Here is a 13,254-nt window from a genome sequence, read left to right on the forward strand (position 1 = left end):
CCTGGATTTGACTGAATCTAATTAAAGCAATGGTGGCTTTCAGGTACCGATTTAACTGCAGTATGTTACTCTGACTGTTGCTAGAAAGAGGCTGACCATGGCTGAAGTGGTTTCAACCTGCATATGGAGGTAAATTCAAGTCAGACACCTTTGAAATGGTACTCCTGCCCACCAGGTTAGCCTGCCACACAGAGAACATCATGTAACCAGAGCAGGATACCCAAGCAGCTCATGGTGATACAGGTTTCAGCACAGTCTTCTCAGAAAACCTGAAATCAGCTTCCTGCTGGTTTTGGAGAATTGAGAATATTTTGGAGTCAGAAAAGTTTCTGACTTCATTGCAGAGATATGAAGAGTCTGAAAATATCCCTGCTAGAAATACTGGTTTTGATACTGGAGGTTAAACATGTTCAGCGCACAGCACTAATGTCTGTGCTGGCCAGCCACCCTCATGACTAAGCTTGTGAGTTCATTGCCCATCTGTGCCCATTGCCTCATCCTAACTCAGGTTGATTACCAGCTGCTTATTGATTAAGATGGATTAGGGGAGTCCTCGATGTCTACCACAGCTGGTTTCTCCCAACTCCGAGTAAGTCACTGAGTGGAAGTTGTGGTATTGCCCGTGGATCCCTCCCTGGAGCTGTTCAGGGTAGGTTTTACTGGAGTACAGAGCAGCATAATGTAACTCCTGGCTTCTGATTGTTTTACCTCGTGGCCTTGAATGTTTGCCCAGACATGTCTGTGAAGCATCTTGGCTGTACTCATGCTTTTGCTATTCCTCTGTCTCCGCTCTCAGGACTCCTTTTATTTCCCGTAACTTTTCTATCTAGTGTGCACTTTGTTCAGCACCCATCAAGTTTTGCCTCCTCCTCCTCTTTCACCCTGCCCCTGAATGCTTGCTCTGTTCAAAGTCTCTAAGACAATACAGAAAAGGGGGGATCACCCAATAAGAAAATGGAAGAAATAAAAGGGAAAAGTGAAAGAGCTGTCTCTGACAGAATTCATGCTCTGCTGTCTAATCTGACAAGTATAACTTTTTCTTGAGAAACTGTCCTTTGCTTCACATTTTCAGCCTGCCATCAAATTTCTGCTAGTTTTGAACTTTGTCTCATGAGGCTGTTGCAGGAGCAGGACTAATGAGCCAGTAGTGCAATTCCTTTTCTTGTGATTGGAAGTGGAGGGGGGAAAATAGTTTCAGCTGCCTCTCACTGTAACACAGCAGCAGTGGGTGACTGCCATGACTTTTTAGGCTATTGCAGTCTTACAAAATGTTCTAGTTTGGAAATTAAAAGAGAAGATATACTGGACTATTCTTAGTACTAAGTTCAAGGCTCAGCATTGCAAAGAAAGTTTGTGTAGCTAATAAAAGGTATACATACTATTTATTGGCAGTGTGCAGAGAGAACTTTTTCTGGTAAGGAATGTTGGCATGACCTTGTCATGTCCCTGAGTGTATGAAAACTGCATTTTTGTCATCTTTTCAGCAGAACACAACCTGGGACATACACATAGTGAGTAGGGGTCACAGCACAAATGTGCCATGCTTGCTTTAGTGAGTTCTCTTGTTTGCAGCTCAGTAGTGGGGGCTGTGGATTAGCCCCATCACTGCCTTCTCTTCTGGCCATGGGCCGTGACCCATGCTCTTTTAAGCTCTTCCTGCTTGCTGCAGCAATCTGGTGTTTTCTTAGCTGTGAACACTCTTGTAGGCTGATTTATGTATGATTTTTTTAAACAGATCTCTTGATTTCCTTTCACTGTTAACATGTTAATTCGCAGCTAGTTGTTACAGGACTGAGTACATTTTGGATCACGAACAGCCCCAGTCTGTGTTGGGACTATTCCTGTGTGAATTATGTTTTGCTGCTGTGCAAAGAAGGCTGTTGTGCTGTATGAATTTGCAATTCATCTTGCATGGCCCGGTCAGGACTCAAGTTGGATGGTGCTGATGGATGAGGTGATTACTGCTGATGTTGAAGATGAAGTTACAGGCAAAGAGGTTCCTAGCTTCATGGCTTCTTACCATGAATAAAGGGGAAGTATTTGTCTTGCTATACTGAGCTTCTCTCTGATCTCTGGGAAGTCTCTATTAGATCCATCCATTCCCTTGATCCCTTCTTGAACTTCATTTTACATCATGATTTTTAATTTTTTTTTTCCTTTAGAATGAAGGAAAACTCTCCTTACTTTTTTCTTGATGTCTGTCTATTGGAAGTGACAGAAATTTCATCAGAGCCTGGGTGGGTTTTTTTTTTCGTAGATAAGTTTGTATTCCCTAAGGCTCTGGCATTTATCAGCCCTTGTTCATGATGGAAGTTGCAGGTCATGGAGATTATTTTAACTCCTAACCTAATAGCATGTGAGTGTTTGCTGTTGCCCAGTTTGCTCAATTCCCTGTTGGGTCAGCAGCTGGGGAGCTGCTGGCAGCTTTGCTGGCCTCGGCTCCATGTCTCTCACAGAGCTGGCTCGCTGCTGGCATTAGCCTCGTCTGCCAGCCAGTGTGAGCGGCGAGCCGAGCAGAAGTTAAAACGCTGTCAGTGCGCTCAGCCCAGGGCAGGGCTGGATGGCACAGTCCCTCCAGCTTTTGGGGGAGAAGGGTGATGTGGGTGCGCAGCTCCCGCTCAGCCTGCTGGCTGCAGAGCACCTCGTACCTGTTTCCTTGTGTTTGCTGAAGGGTAATTGTAAACAGCCGTTTCCCACTTTCTTTGTAGGTCTTTCTTTGGTGTTCCTTTTAACCCAGACTTTTCCTTCAGCTTGCCAGTTACTTATGACTCCTAATTCCGGTTTAATGACTTTTTTGTGTCTGGGGATTGTACTTTATTTGCATCACAACAGAGCCCTATGAAAGCCTTGCAGTAATGTCAGCTCTGGATCTGGTGTTAGGCAGTTCAAAGTTCCAGGCATGAGTTTTATCAAATTGGTCCCTTTGTGCTGCGAAGTTTGAAGGTACTGATCTCATTGGAAGTAGGCAGGTGGCAGGTCGAGTAGCCCATCTAAGAGTTGCCTGCCGAGAAAACTTGTTTTAATGAGAAAGAATAGAAAAATAACAAGTCTGTCACAAGGAGAGATTTCAGGAGTTCAGTTTTATGACATCACTAGTAAAAGTAACTTACTAAACATCAACATACCAAGAGCATCTCTAGGGTTAGTCAGTCTCTTCTTTTTCTATTTTGTGTATTATGGCCTATTGATTTAATGAGCTTGTAGAACCAATTTCTCAAAGCCTGGTAATAAAACACATCAGTTAGAATGAGGCTGAAGTTTGGATGAAGTTATTTTGTTTTGTGGACTGTTTCTTTCAACACCTTGGATTAATAATGTTTGGGTTTTGTTGGTTTTTCTTAATTATGAGTTCATCATGCCAGAACTATGTAGCAAAATATGCTTCTAATCTGCAGCCTTCCAAGCTGCATTTCTTTTTAATTGCCAAATGTTCTATTTGCCAGTAGAAGCATGGGAAAATATTAATAACTGAGAGACTATCTGATTAAGAATGTTGAAAGAAGTCTGTTAGCATCAGGATTTTTTTTTTATGGTTATGAGTAACTGTGAATGCTTCATTTTAGTAGGAAAAAAGGAGATGGTACTAAACCTCAGCTCTGCCTTCACTTTTCCCAGCTGCTGTCTCAGATCTTTAAGGTAATTTTTTGTTTTTGTCTCACTCAGCTCAGGCCAAAAGGTTTTGAATGGGTCATTGCATTTGGAAATTTTTCAGTTTCTAAACATCCTTTGGAGAGCAAAGAAAAAAACCAAAACAAACAAACAATAAAACAAAAAACTCCTCTAACACACAACACCCCCAGCTGTAGTACATCCAACAAGTTTTGCAATACTTCAGTACTGCTAGAGTGTCCTGCAGTTGCTTGCTTTCCTTTTGATGAGTTTTAGTGGATCCTTGCCTGTTCTGTTAGCTTGCTTCACAGAGAAAGCAAGAGAAGGAATTGCCTTTCCAGAAGGAACTTCTTGTATGCTGTGAATGCAAATAGACCGTTTGCTCCCCTCCCACCACCTAAATCCTTCCTCCCAGGCTTTGTGGGATTTAGTCCAAAGTCCTTTTTGTTGTTTCAGCTTTAATCAGGAAATTATTTGTCAGAGGATCAAAGCACTCTTGGGTGAATAATTTTTTTTTGCCAAGCTGTAGCTTTGATGCATATGTAAATATTGTCTGATATTTATTGGGATGGAGCGATCCTTGCACAGGACTGATTTTTGGCTATAACCCAAATAAAACTGGAGTTGACACTGCTAATTTTACAGAGCAGCTTGCATGAACTGTTAGAGATCATAACTGGAAATTAGATCAGATGTGCCAGTAAGTTGCATGCAGGTGGCAAAAGGTCTCTTAGCTCACCTCCTGGTATAATTCTGAAAGCAGTGAACAAACTTCCAGTGTTGACAGTGACTCCTCTCTTTGCCTCCCCTTCTGCAAGACAGTTTGCATGTCACTTGGCACTGCAGGCTTTGTGACACTATGGAGATGTGACTTCACCTGTGCACTGCTCTAAGCGCTTCTGGGAATTGCTTCTGGGAGCTCATTTTGCCATGCAAAAATGCAGTGAAGTAAGACCCCCTGGGAGGACTTGGCTTGTGTCTGTGTGTTTGCAAATATTTTATTGGCAATGCCACGCTGTGAGAGTAGTGTGAGAGAAGGGGTGAGATCCAGTGCCTGGGATTCCTTTGTTCCTTTGTTCCCTACTCGGATAGGGTGCTGTTGTTGGGACAAATGTGTACATGTCTGTGCAAGTGCCAGTGCTGGTGGGAGAAGCATGAGCTGCAGGCACAGATGAAGGTGGTCTTCAGGTAGGGAATGTGTTCTGTGAGGAAATAAACCTGAGTAAGGTTGTGTTGATGCCTGAGGAGAAGGTGGGAGGGGGGAGGTCAGGGTGCAAGAAAGTGAGGTAGTGGCTGGGTAACATCACTCTTAAGAAGCTGTTACAAGAAAGTTTGTTGGGGACAGGGGGTGGTGATTCCTTTTGTCCATGAGAGCACACAGCTCTAGATGACTATTTGAGACAGCAGTCCCATTATGAAGAATGGACATATTCTCTTCAATATTTGGGACCCAAATGATTTTTTTTTTCTATAAAAATTGTATTTGGGTGAAACATACCCAAAACACAAGTTACACATTCTTTTCCTGCTTTCTGATTTGAATTACCGTGTTTCTCAGTCACCCTGAAGTATTTCCCCATCCCAAATGTGTGGAACCCTCTCTGGGCAGGAAGGCCAGGCCCTGCTCTCCAGAAACAAATGGGTGATGCATTGCATGGTGGCTCAGCTGCCAGTATCTCTCAGGCACCCGACACCTCTTCTTGACTCCGTATGGAAGGAAAAGAAGGCATGGAAATCTGGTGTGGCAAACCCTGCTCTGCTGCCTGCAGTGCCTTTGGGGATGTGAATGGCTTGTGCTGCAGCACTGTGTAGCTTGAAGGAGGGGTGTTTGTGCTCTGTAGAAGGGAGAAGAAAATTGGTGGTACATGATGAACTCATTAAGTTCATGTCTGTCTGGTACAACTGAGGGTGAAATGGAAAGAAATGCATGGTGTCAGGATGCCTGATGGATGGGAGAAATGTTGGACTGAGGGACACAGAAACGACATAAAGTGAGATGTTAATCAGTAACAAGCTGAGTCCTCTTGCAACAGCTTGCAATGCCGAGTAGAGATGTACACAGTATGAAAGGAAGGAATATGCACAAGTGTGTTTATTCCAAGTACAGAAGGACTTGCCCTCATTTGTACACTCAAAAATGGGGCATTTTATTGCTTTTGAGAAGAAGTAACAGAATGTAGTAGGAAATATGACCCTATGCCTTTTGTTCTCTGTAATGTTCTTCAGATGCAATAGCCTTGGTGTGAAATGCCTTGTAATCAACCGGAGGGCAGCTGCTTACCCAGCCTGTGTTCTGGACATCAGCGTTCTTGATCCAGCCTGCTGCATCTTCACGGTCTTTTAAACAACCTCTCCTGAATTTTTGTCTGAAGCAAGGCTTCAAGCCAGTCAGTTTGTCAGAGAAAAGCTTGAAGAGAGGGACTCATTAACCTAGAATGATATATCTTACAATGAAGGCCTCTCCTTTAAAAGGAAAGAAAGCAGAACAAATAGTATTCCTGTTGTTTGCCCAGCACAAAGTCTGTTTTGTTTCAAGGAAGTACCTGATCCTTGACATTTTCATTTTCTTATTGTTGGCTCTGAATTGCTCACCTGAGACTGAGCTGCAGGTGTCTTCAGGTTCAAACGAAGTAGAACATTCTTGCTTCTCAGATTTCAATGAAATTTGTGTGCTGTAAGACCAGAAACTACAATAATTTCTTTTTTCACGGAAAAATAGGTGTGTGAAATTGTTGTGTGGGTGGGTATAAAGAAAAGGATGGGGACAAAGGGATAAAAATTTGTGTGAGAAAGCACAGCTGGCTAGGCTGCACATCTCCAGTGCATTGAGCTCTGTGTATCTAGAGGGTGATAACACACACACAAAAAAAAAAGATCGATTCCATTGCCTGTGTTTGTCCAGTTGGCCTGTTGCCCAGTTGTACTCCTGAAGACATGGTCTTGGTGCTCCTGCTTCACTCTGGGTAAAACAGAGATGAATAGAAGTAGTGATGGGAGCTACTCATGTATCTGAAAAAGGGCAATGAGATTAGAGGTACTTTGAGGGTGGCACAAGTTTATAGCTTGCCCTTCCTCATTAAAAAAAAAAAAAACAAAAACAAAACAAAAAAAAAAAAACACCACCAAAACCACCAAAATAATAATTTAAGGAATTCCATGGCTTTTGTCCTAGCTAAAATGAGGGACAGCTCAGTCATAAACTGAGTGAAAAGGAGAAATGTACATTGGATTATTGAGTCTTTATTCAGGCAGGTGGAAGTTTTATTTACATTTTAATGATTGTGGTGTCCCTTTGCTGCTCTAAAATGCTACAGATGAGTGCAGATGTTCCAGAGAATACTTGACTTCTGGATGTATCTGCCTAATGACAGCTCGAAGTTTTGACTTTTGCTATTGGTACTAACAGAGCAGTCTTTACAGAATGCCTGAGATCCATAGTGTGAAAAGTTTGCTGAACTCTTTTTGTGGAGTGTTTTTCTAATGTTTCTTCCGTGTGACTTATCTCTCATTTTAGGGCTGTATCCAAGCAGATTTTTTAGCCTTTGATCAAAGATAACTAACGCTTAAAACAACAGAGTCTTGCTTCCTTGGTTTTCAAGTGTGTTAGCTATCCATGTCTTAAACTGGCATGTCACTTGCAACTGCATTCTGGTCCTGCCCTTACAGCAAGGCATCTGTACCCTGCTGCAACTTGTTCAGAAATAGTTTATTTCAGGGAAACTTGTTCAACTAAGAGATATGAGATCTCTTCTCATTATACGTTTGTAAGTATCTATGCCTTTGGCATGCTGACCTCCCACCAAACTCACTGTGCAAGGTAAGTTGGTGCCCTGGAAATTAGTCAGGCAAGAGCAATGGTGCTTTACTTTCACTCTTTCTCGCTGCTGATAGAGAAAATCTTGGGATGATTGTGTCTTTTTAATGGCATTTTTCAAAACAAATGAAGCCCGTTCTTAAAATGCTATCAAGTGCTTATTCGTAGATAAGCGGTACTTTGCAGCCAGAAGCTTTGCAATGCCTGGGTGAGGAGGAATTAATTAGCAACCTTCTTGCTAGGTGGTGTCTTCTTTCACTGTTCTCAGATTGCAAAGGGTAAGAATGAGAAAAAAAACCTACCTGATTATCTCTTGGTTTCATGTTGGCCCACCCCAGACAGTCTGGGTAGAGCTCAGTTGAAGTTTCCACCAGGCAGGGCCTTTGCAGAGCTGGGTGTTGCCATTCCCACCTTACACGCTTTGCCTCTCCGCGCTGTCCTTGGGCTGGTGCAGTCCTTGTCGGTCACTGCTGGCAGGTGTTGGGACACAGGGCATGACTGCTGCAGTATGAAGGCAAGAATCAGCGTTGTCACTGCCGGCTGCAGCTTTGCTTGTGCCCATGAGGTTTCACCAGGGAGTTACCGTGGCTCAAGAGCTTAAAAATCCAAAGCTTTCTCCAAACCCTCCTCTCTCTGTTACAGCAATAAGTCAGCTTTCCCTTGGCTTCATTTTATTCACTAAACATTGCTCTAAGGAAGCAAGTTTTTTATTACTGTTTTGATAAGCATGGATATTTGTTGAGAATAAAACATGAAAGTAAATATGTCAACATTTTTCCACCTACACAGTAAAAATGAAATCCCTGCAACTACCTTTAGGAAAACAACTTTTCACTTAGGCTTGTGGTAGAAGCTGTTTCGTGGCAGTGTGTCTTTGAGTGTATCTTCGTGTCCCCCATTTACCTTCCTGAAACTTGCTGGTACTATTGTTGCAGGAGGTTTTTTGTTTTTAATACAGCTATATTAGCACTGTAGCAGGGTACAGGCTGCTACTCTTGACCCCTGGGGTTTCTGAGAAGGTCACAATGGAGGAGCTGGAATTCCTGCCTTAATTACATTGCAGCAGAATATCCATGCTGGTTTTCCCAAAAGATTAACAGAATGATACTGCACTGCTTTGAAATGTGATCTCAGAGCATCTAGCTCTCAGGACAGCTTCTTTCATGTTTAACACATGCATGGATTTTATGTATTTTTAAATTACTAATTACTACTCCTTGGAATAAAATGTGAATGGTAGATTATCACGCTGGTTGTTTGCTACTGCTTTTGTCTTTCTTACCAGAAGCCTTCAGTGCTCTCCTGTGGAGTAGCAGGAAAGAGAAATACTTTGTTTCCCTGGTAATATTTTGAGGTAGCTAAACTGCAGCTATTATGCAGTTGTTGTAATGTACAGTAAGGTACAGCTCTAAAGATTTGAAGAATAAATACACACAAAAAAAAATGTCCAGTGGTTAGGCTTGGTAGATTGCAGAGACGCCTGCAGAATTGCACCAAAGCTGAAGGTGCAGATGTTGCAGTTCTAGTACTTTGGGGAAAGCATGCTAGACGGAACTCTGTGCCTTTCCCTCCTTATATATACAGCTTGGCTCCCGGAGCAAGAAGAGTCTTGGCTTCAATCCAGGTACACTGTGAAATGTGGTATCAAAGTATCTGCTCTATTGTGAGCAATTGGTTTATCGGTCATTAGCCCTGGCATGGTCAACAGAGCAGGGGGATTTTGTAGGTGCCCCTGTTTCATGCAGTGTCTGTGGTTTTCTCTGTGCTCTTGGTTTGGGGTGGTGCCAGAGTACCTCAGGATGATTTGTCTTTATCTTAACTTCTGTATGCAAAGAGCATTTCCAAACTGGACTGCACCTCCAGGGAAAATATGAATATATCAATTTTCACTGCTGTTTCCCCACAAAGCAGCTTAGTCTCCAAGCATTCCGGAAATAGTCTCTTTTCTAATAATGATACAAGGCTCTTTCCTTCTTTCTCTCAGAACTTAGGTATTGAAAAGGAAGACTGAAACACTTTTTTATGCACCTGAATTACCCCTCCTTCCTTTTACCCCAAATCCTTGTGTGCATACAGACAGACTATACATGGCAACATTTTTTTGCATGGAAGCCCACAATAATATGGTTTTGTTTCTGTCACTGCTGATGAAAGTGTCATGAAGGCACTCGCTGCAGGGCAGAGCAGTGAGATGTTCATGTTTCTAGCGCGTACTCCAGATGTTTATGCAATGTGCCTAAGCTTGCTGTGGAATACAAAATATTTGTGAAAGGCCCCCAGGTCTATCCATGGATAAGCTATTTGTCCGGGTTTTCTGAACAAAGCAGGAGAGAGAGCTTAACTGACAAGCCCTAATTAGCTCTGTTCTCTAGCAGCTCTTTCCTAGGAGAATGACTTGGGGAAGGTTGTTATCAAATGACTTGGAACCTGGAAAACCATAATGTTGACTTTTCACTTTGTGTTTACTGGAATAGCAAATACTGAAATAGACGGCAAAAATTCCTGCTCTTAAACAGAGGCAATTAAGTGATTGCAACCAACATACGATGCAAACTCAGATCTTTGTTCTGTTTCCTCTCTTTACCACAAGCCACTTTTGTTTGCCTTGAAGCATTTTCTTTGCATACTCAGACCTTTTGAATAGGTATTTTAGGTAATGCTTAAGATGGTCACTCTATCATCTTTCAATTATTTTTTAGTTTATGTGAAAGAGGGAGAGAATCTTCAAAATAAAACTGTCCACATTTTGCATCAGTGTGTAAGAAAGTTTACGGGTGTTACACTCTGCATAAACCATTGTTTACAAAAACATATTTAAAACTTACCAAAAAATCTCCAGTAAGTTCTAATTATATGGTCAAAACAACTTAACACTGACCAATTTTCATTAACTTGAGATTTCAAATACATGTGGAAAATACTGCCCTGAAATTTTACTTTCTATGAGGTTGCTGTGGCAACTTGTATTTCCTGATATACATGGATATTCTGCATAAAGGAAAAACACATTTTTGGTACTACAAAATCTGACTTAAAATATCAAGAGGTGTTTCACTGTGTGCATTGCTATGGCTTCCAGAGTTTTAGAAGTATATTATAATGAACAAGATGCAGGGACCTGGACTGCTTGCAAAACAAAACAGAAGAATGATTCCAGAATTATTCTTGTATCATTGCTGGAACAGTGTTCCAGATGCATGCATTGTCCCTAATGCCTGGGGAATTAGCTGAAACAAATACCTTGTATTCCACATATATTTGTGCCAAGCACCAGGAGCTAAATGGGCTGAATCAAGAACACTGAAGTTAGATTGTAGGCAAGGGGTTAGGCCAATTGCCCAGAACAGCAACATGTAGGTGTTGGTATCAAAATAAGTTCAGGGGCAATTGGGTTCAGAATAGCTATAGATATTGCTGCATGTCACTTGGTCAGGAGTGCAGCTAGGTCTTGATTTTCAGGAGTATGAGAACTTAGCTAGAGAAGGCTTTTATTTGACATGTGTGTGCAGTTCTTCTGTCTTGTGAACAGCATTTTCTCCCTCTTCAAATAATTGCATTTTGTGTTGTTAGCCTTAAAAAGTACTGAAAACCTTAAAAGCACTGAAAATGTTGTATGTTTCACAGCTCCAGCTGTGAATATCAGTTTGTAGTATTTCATTTTTCTCGGCAGTAGTTCCGCCACCCAAAACTTGAAAGGTGATTGCTGTTTTATCCTTGAAGGGAAGACAAGACTGCATAGAGAGGACACTCGGTATGCCTGGTGTGAAGGGGAAGCTGCCATAGTCAGGCATGATGCAAGAAGCGGATGCCTCTGGAGTTAAAAGCAAGCATGGTCTCTTTTCTTTGTGCTTTTTCTGCCTTTTTACCTTCCAGTGGGTTTTTATCCCACCCAGCCCTATGGATTGGTTCTGACAAAGGTCCTTGGGTTTGCTGAGGAGCAGGCAGGCAATACACAGATGTGTGAAGCAGCACCCTGCAGGGACAGGTGGATGATGAATGATGATGTGGTTGGTGCTACAGCATCCTTAGAAGTGCCACATGAATGGATGCAATGGGTTTGTGGGGTTGAAGGAAAACAAAATTGCAGTATTGTCAGTGGTGGGGCAGAAAGCTCACAATTTATGGTTTAGCCCGCTGAAGTCTTGGCTTTGATTTGGCAGCACTGACATTTTATCTTGGTAACATATGCACAGTTAAGTCCAGAGAAAATTTCTTTGGCCCTAAGAAATTTTGCTCTCCTGAGACCTCATGAAAAATTTTCATAATTGATGGTTGGGATATGATCTAAGCCTGGAGTGTCAGTGTGACTTTTCCATTCATATTGATTTACGGATGAAAGAATGTGTGGCGAATACCCAGAGTAATTACGCATGTTTCTAATGTTTCAGCTTGAATAATACCGCCCACCTTCCCAGAGAGGTCAAGTTACTGTTTCAGGCATTGCAGTTAAATAATGTACCGTGTGCCAGAGAGAAACGGTGGACTAACAGCCCTGTAAGTTTTTAATACAGTTTGTTTTTGCTTTTTCAGGAAATAGTGAAATTAGATCAGGTTTGTGTCACTGGGTAGGCTTTGAATTTACAATCTAATGGACTATTTAAAATATATCTAAGTGGGAGAGTACTTTTGGCTTGAAGTGGTGACTTGTTTTTGAATAGCAGTACTTAATGTCGAAGGAGTGCGTGTGTGCCTGGTCGGTGTCTCTTTATGGTGCAGAAACTGCTTGCAAACTGCTGCAGCAACACAGACAGTTCCACACAAGTCAAATTCTGCTTGGCAGAAGCAGTGGTGGGACAACAATTAAATTAGTGATTTTTCATCCATGGTGACCCGGAGTACCTGCAAGCATCCTGAGATGATAAAGCAGCGTTGCAAAGCTTGTGCTGACTTTTCATCTGCATTTCCATTCTGTGCTCTGCCTTGCCTGGCTTTTGCAGGCTGCCCTCGCCACTGGGAGCCTGCAACTTTTCAGGCAGAATTGGTTGAGGTTCACATTGCTTAGTGACCTTCGTGTTTCATGCACTGTGTGGGTAGATGGGACTTTTGCATGTAGGTGACATTTTTTAGCAGCTCAAGAGAAGCATACAGTGACAATCGCACCGTGCATACACGTTTTCCACAATCTACTTTGAAAGATTGTTGTTAGACTGCAATCTTAATGTCTGTGAGCTGGAGCATGAAAATCTAGTGTTTAAGGTTTTGGAGAGGGGCAGTGGCATTCTGTATAGAGAGAGAGAAAGAGTAATTATATTGTAAGGAGAGTCTCACTACTTACTTTTTGGCAGAAAGGACAGGAATATTAGTGGTTAAGTGGCTGGACCTGACCAAGCCATGGGCACTCCCAGCCCAGAGAGCCACACGTGTCCTGGGCTGCATCCAGAGCAGGGTGGGCAGCAGGGCCAGGGAGGGGATTCTGCCCCTCTGCTCTGCTCTGCTGAGACCCCACTGCAGTGCTGCATCAGCTCTGGGGTACCCAGCATGGGAAGGGCATGGAGATTTTGGAGTGAATACAGAGAGGGATACTAAGGTGGTTAGAGGAATGGAGCACCTGTCCTATGAGGAAAACCTGAAATAATTGGAATTGTTCAGCTTGGAAAAGAGAAGACTTTGGGGTGACCTAATTGCTGCCTTTCAGTATCTGAAGGGAGCCTGCAAGAAAGATGGAGTTGGGATTCTTTACAAGAGCATGTACCAGCAGGACGGGGGGGATGGATTAAAACTGAAAGAAGGTAGGTTTAGATAAGATATTAGGAAAAAATTCTTTACTGTGAGGGTTGTAAGACATTGGAACAGATTGCCCAGAAAAGCTGTGGATGTCCCATCCCTGGAAA

At 42.5% G+C, this 13,254-nt stretch overlaps 1 protein-coding gene and 1 long non-coding RNA gene across 5 annotated transcripts in view; one reads left to right on the forward strand and one right to left on the reverse strand.

Moving 5' to 3' along the window:
- KANK1 (KN motif and ankyrin repeat domains 1) overlaps positions 1-13,254 on the forward strand; it is a 135,225-nt gene that overhangs the window by 11,261 nt on the left and 110,710 nt on the right. The window lies entirely within an intron of this gene.
- On the reverse strand, positions 5,684-8,807 carry LOC140681882 (uncharacterized). Its single transcript, XR_012053092.1, has 2 exons — positions 7,726-8,807; positions 5,684-6,568 (listed from the first exon to the last, which is right to left on the reverse strand). It is a non-coding gene; the product is annotated as an uncharacterized lncRNA (long non-coding RNA).

The sequence above is a fragment of the Taeniopygia guttata genome, chromosome Z, assembly GCF_048771995.1.
Source record: "Taeniopygia guttata chromosome Z, bTaeGut7.mat, whole genome shotgun sequence".
Lineage (NCBI taxonomy): Eukaryota > Metazoa > Chordata > Aves > Passeriformes > Estrildidae > Taeniopygia > Taeniopygia guttata.